This window comes from Gossypium arboreum, chromosome 1 (genome assembly GCF_025698485.1).
Source record: "Gossypium arboreum isolate Shixiya-1 chromosome 1, ASM2569848v2, whole genome shotgun sequence".
NCBI lineage: Eukaryota > Viridiplantae > Streptophyta > Magnoliopsida > Malvales > Malvaceae > Gossypium > Gossypium arboreum.
The window spans coordinates 42,413,829-42,420,358 of record NC_069070.1 but is presented as its reverse complement, the minus strand read 5'-3'; positions in this window follow the sequence as shown (position 1 = coordinate 42,420,358).

Below are 6,530 nucleotides of genomic sequence, written 5' to 3'. Positions count from 1 at the left end.
GCACCACCGATGCTTACTTCTTATGGAGCATGGCGACTGGTCATGTATTCGATTTGGCATACTTTATTGCCCTTGCTTTTCGCCACTAGACAAACCGCCATAGGAGGGTCTCCATCTACCTTGGCCCCTACGTGACTCGCCTTATTCGACATTTCGGCCTCTTCGACACTCCAGAGATGCCTTCGGCACTCACACTAGTAGGCCAGATGTCTCCTCAGGGAATTTCTAGTATGATTCACATGCGGATGATAGAGTGACACCATGGATTCGACCCTCTTCAGTACAGACTCATTCACTCTGATGACAGGATGAGCCAGAGGACATTACTGATGATGTCCCTCCCCCTCACGAGGACCCACGTCCATCGCCACCACATAGTCACCAATCTTCTGTAGCCACTTTGACCGATATATCCGAGTGACTCACTCGCTTCGAGCAACAGTGTTTTGCGAGGTTTGACAGCATCGAGGCAACTCTGTAGCAGATCTGCTAGTATTTCAACATCTCTCCTCCACCACCACCACCTCAAGATCCATCTACTGATTAGGACTTTTGAGTCCATTTATTTTTTATCTTTTACTTTTTGCCTTATTTTTATTTTTATTTTTATTTTATGTTTATTCTAAAGACTTGTCGTTTATACTTTTAAACTATGTTTATCTTTATGGCTATTATCGAGTAACCCTTTAATTCTCTTCACAGTTGTGTTTATTTTCTTAATAGTAGCTCCGACTCATCCATATCATTGGCCGTATCTACAATTTTCACTTTCATTATTCCAAGGATTCCATCCAATAATTCAGGGCAGTGTCGCTTCTCTCCCTCTCTTATGATATTATGCTTCTATTGTTATCTATCTTTGTACATTGAGGACAATGTACATCTTAAGCGTGGGGAGGTTATTTATATGATTCTTTGAAAATCCCTGAATTTTTGTCTTGTTCTCAATCAACTCCCTCATATCACTATTAGAATGAATTTTGATTGATTTATGATTTTTATTGATATATTTGAATTTAATTATAGGGAATTGTGCATTGATTGTTTAAACTTTAAAGATTAGAGAATCAAGCATGATAAGTTGACTTTTAAGAATTAAAATTGCTAGGTTGTTTCCCTGAATTGAGGTATTATCTTGAAGTTTTGAATTTACAAGATTGACATCAAATACCCATAATTTTCGTGAGATTTTGAGCCTTTTAGAGCATATATCTCTCTTGCTCACTCATTTTATTAGTTATCAGCGTGTCAACATTGATTTGTTATTCTAGAACTTGCTTCAATTATGCATGTCAAGACCACACCTTTGATTTGATATACTGAGATGATAAAGGCACTTAGGTTTTAACCCACTTGCTCTATAAAAAGCCTACCCACATTTTGACCCTTAGTAAACCCCTTTGAGCGTAACCATTGTTTCTTGATTTTCCCCTTAATGTTAACCCACGACTTAACCCTTTTTGATTCATTAAGAATTTCTCCCTTTTTATTAACTCCCTTTTTATCGAGATTTGATTTGATTAGTTACCTAACTATTTTCGTCCATTTCAGTTTCTGAATTATTATGTACTTTCCAGTATTTTCTTATTCTTAAAAAAACAAAAAAAAACAACTCGTATTTTTATATTCATTCAATTACATATTGTTTTAAAGAGCTTGGATAAGTTAAAGTTATTATATTGAGGGAAAGTTCACTTCATTTTGGAAAGTTTTAATTCTGGCACTTGCTTGTAATTTAGTAATTAGCTTTATTCTTCTAAGCTGGGTAATTTATTAAATTAATCTCGATTCTAACCTTTTTTTTAGCCTTTATCCACACCTTTAACCCAAGCCCCATTACAACCCTATTAATGACCTTTTTATTTGTGTATCATCTTATTTATAGTGGTGGAGATTTGATTTTCATGCAAGCCTATGGTAATAACTTTTCATATTTGACTTTTGAGTGCTTAATTATTGAACCTTAAACACTTCGAGTGATTTGATTGAATCTTTAGTGAGGATGTTAACTCTTATCAATTTGGAATTAAAGGTAATTATTAAGATAATGGGAGATACCTATAATTTTATGATTAAAATGCTCAACTTGGATCATTTGAAAATTTGATGTTCTTTTAGTTGAATTCTCAATGTATGATTATTTGTGGATTATTTCGAACCATTATTGATGAGAATTATAAGTTGAGAATACTTTATTTTAATTATGAGTTGAGGACTTTGCTTGAGGACAAGCAAATGCTTAAGTGTGGGGATATTTGATAAACCATAATATATACATATTTTTACCCCATTCTTGGCATATTTTTGGATGATTTATCATAAGATTTAGTGAATTTGATGCTACTGATCCTTTAAATTCATGTTTTATACTTAGGTAAGCATAGGAAGGTGAAAAGAGCAAGAAACGGGCCAAAAACAGACAAATGAGCTTATCTCAGTATTGCACATGGCCTAGGCACTTTCACACGAGTAAACTACACACCCGTGTGTCATGGTTGTGTCGACTAAAACAAACTCAGAATTACACACGGCTTGAGCACCTTCACACGGGCATGGCACACGGCCATGTCCCTGTCAAGCCCAAGTCTAAGTCTATTCGGAAAAGGCTAATTTTGGGCTATTTTGGGCATTCCAAAGTCTATAAAAATACCCGAGAAGAGGAACAAAGGGGGGATGTAGAGGAGAGAGCAGAAAACACTCGAAGACAGCCATCGAAATCAACTCGGAAATAGGATCTACTTCAAGACTGAAGATCTCCATTCAATTTCCCTAGAAGTTCTTTGGGTTTCTTTATGTTTTATTGTTTTCCAAATTTTGAGATGTTTTCCCCTATCATTATGAACTAAACTCCCTAAATACCTAAGGGGGATGAAATCTAAGATAGATCTTATTATTATTTGAATTATATGATAAATACTTTTCTTATTCTTAGTTATGAGTTTTAATCATTGTTTTAATATTCCAGGATATTAATTCAAGTCTGATGTGCTTATTCAGTGGAGCAAAAGTCCCTATTTAAGAGTAGATCTTCCATAATTAAGCGGAGTTGCATGCAATCCTAGACATGGGATGACATAAATCTTCCGGATTAGAGTCAAATGTAATAAGGGAATCCATATATCGAATTAATGCGACAATAGAGGTTTTAATTAGAAAGAGATTTCAATTAATCAACTTAGAGTCAGTTGTTTTTAGTCTCGAGAGAGATATTTACATAAATCAGGGATTTCTACAGATAAAGACAAGTGAATAAATCATCTAATTCAAAAGTAATAAGTGAAGTCTAGGTGAATTCTTCCTTGGGTATTGTCTTTTTCATCGGTTTTCCAAAAGTATTTTCCAACTTTAATCTTTATTGTGTTCTTAGTTAATTAGATAGTTTATCTTAGTCTAAAAATATCCCTTTAATTCTTAGGCCAGATAATAAAAAGATATTAATTACTAGTACTTTTAGTCCTTGTGGATACGATATTTTCGATCTCACCATAGCTATATTGTTGTTCGATGGGTGCGCTTGCCTTAGTCGAATTTTTAGTTAGTTTAGCGACCATCAATAAGTGATTCCGTTATAAGTCTACGAGTAAGACCCTGTCTGGGACAATGGCATCGATTTGTGATTACATGTAAGACCACGTATGGGACGTTGGCATTGTACGATATATATGTGATTATCTGAGTGTCCTATCTAATTCTGAATGGTTCATCGGGCATAGATGAGTTGAGATCGAATGTGTAAAACAAGCTAAATAGCCAAGTATGAATTAGCTTGTTGTTACCTAAAATGAGGTAAGTGTATTCGGTCTTGAAACTATTATTGAAATGAGCCTTAAAATTTTGCATGTGTGATTATGTTTATTCGGTTACATAGTTTATATATGTATATGAAAATATTTTGTGACTCATGAGTTTGTGTGTTTGTGTGTATGTGAATTAGGTTGATAATAATTTATTTGGCTTTGGAAATTAAATGGTAATATGATGATTTAGTGATATGCGCAAGGTGACTTTTATGAATGAATATTTATATATATATTATGAACTTTATATGTTTGGATTTAAATATGTTATAATATTATAAGTTGTCTTGGTTTAATTCGGTTGATAATGTTATAGAGTTGTTTATTTGCTTGTGACTTACTAACTTTAAAAGCTTACCCTGTGTTTTTATGTGTGTTCCTATCTTATAAATTTCTTGGATTCAAGTTACAAGCTCGAGAATCCTCAGCAAAGTCTATCACACTATCTACCACTTCGGTATTTAAATACTTGAACTTGAACTATGGCATGTATAGGCTGGAACGTAGTTTTGAAACGTGGAATTTGGTTATGTATATAAAGCCATGCGAAAATGGCTTGCTAATTATGCTTAAACTTGGTTTTATGTGTGCTTAATTATAATGTTTAGTGAGCTTGGTTTTGATAATTCGATTATGCTTGATTGTGGGTTGAATTCATTTTAGTTAAAGTATTAAGTATTATGAATAGATGATGTTCTTGGTAGGTGTTTTACGCATTAAAATGGCTTAATTATTATGCTTGAGTTTGGTTTTGGTTAAATTATGGGTTGAGCTTATTTTGATTATCATGTTGTGTGCTATGGATGAGAGGCATTTATGATATGTGTTTTGAGTATTAAAATTGATTAATGGCGTTGGAAGTGGTATGAATGTATTGTCCTTAATAAGTATAAATATATGGAATATTTGAATGTGGTTCAATCTAAGGTTAGATACTTATGTGAAGTTGATTTTTTTAATAATTAAGTTTAGTTGTTAGACATGTTTGGTTATGTGCTGAAATTAAAATAAGGTAGTTACTTGACTGGTAAATTGGTTCTTGATTATATTAGTATGCTTTGGTTTATAATGTGGAAAAGATATATGCAGAATCATAATCTATTGGATATATATATGTGTAATGGTGTTGATCATGTATTTCGGTTTTTAAATAATAATGGATATGTGTTATGTTTTATTACATAATGCTTTAGTAAATTAAAATATATGTCATTTATATGAGATGTATTTGGTTTATGATTATTGAGTGAAGTAAAAGAATATGTTTGACTATGTGGCTTCTTAGTTAACCGAAATCAATAAATATGAATAAGAAAGTTTCGGTTCCTAATGGTACATTATTTGTAAGTTTTAGTTAATTAGAGGCTAGACAAGCCTTTTACCAAATGATAAATGACTGGTTTACTCAGTATATCTGGACTAACTCGATTGTACAACAACCTCCACCCTCGACTAATCCATATTTGATGCCTGCTATACCTCAAGTAAGTGATCCACTGAGATTATATAAGCCACATGTTGATAAAATCAGAAAACACGGGGCTGAAGAGTTTAAAGCCACTGATGGTGATGATGCTGAGCGGGCTGAGTTCTGGCTTGATAATACTATCCGTGTATTTGATGAGTTGTCCTGTACCCTAGATGAATGCTTGAAGTGTGCCATATCTTTGCTTCGAGACACAGCATATCACTGGTGGAATACCCTAGTATCAGTGATTCCGAGAGAGCAAGTGACTTGGGAATTCTTTCAGATTAAGTTCCGTAAAAAATATATCAACCAGAGATTTATTGATCAGAAGCATAAATAATTCCTGGATCTGAAATAGGGTTGGATGACTGTGACAGAATATGAGCAAAAATTTGTGAGACTCAGTCGGTATGCCCGAAAGTGCATTTCTACCGAAGCTATAATGTGTAAATGATTTGAAGATGGGCTGAGCAAAGACATTAAACTAGTTGGCATACTTGAGGTAAAAGAGTTTGTGGTATTGTTGAGCGAGCCTGCAAAGCTGAAGATCTTGGGAAAGAGAAAAGAAAAGCTGATTTTGAAGCTACAGACTCGCGTAAGAGATCCTTCAGTAAGTCAGTTCAGTCAGCACCAAAGAAGTTTCGAGATGATTTCAACCATTCAAAAGCCACTTTGGGCTATTCTCGTCGAGATCTGAATAGACTACCGGTGAGCTCGAGAGCTAACTCAATAGCCAGTGTGGGTAATGTCAGATCAAATCAACCTGGGTGTAAACATTATGGTAAACGACATCCCGGTAGTTGCAGATTGCATGATTGGGCCTGTTTTAAATGCGGATCGATAGATCATTATATTAGAGATTATCGAGGGTTCGCTAAAGAGAATCCAGTTCAGAACACAAGATTGAGTAATACTGCAGCTCGTGGGAGACCACCCAGAAATGTGGGTAATGCGAGTGGCAGTAAGAGAGGAATAAAAGATACAATAGTTAGATCTGAGGCTCGTGTACCTGCCAGAGCCTATATTATACGTGCACGCAAGGAGACTTCATCCCCAGATGTCATTACTGGTACACTCACTCTCTATGATACTAATGTAATTGCATTGATTGATCCTGGTTTGACTCATTCTTATGTTTATAAGACTTTAGTATTCAACAAGATTCTACCTGTTGAGTCCACTGAGTTTGTGATTAAAGTGTCAAACCCCTTGGGCCGGTGTATTATGGGTGATAAGGTGTGTAAGAATTGCCCATTGATGTTCGA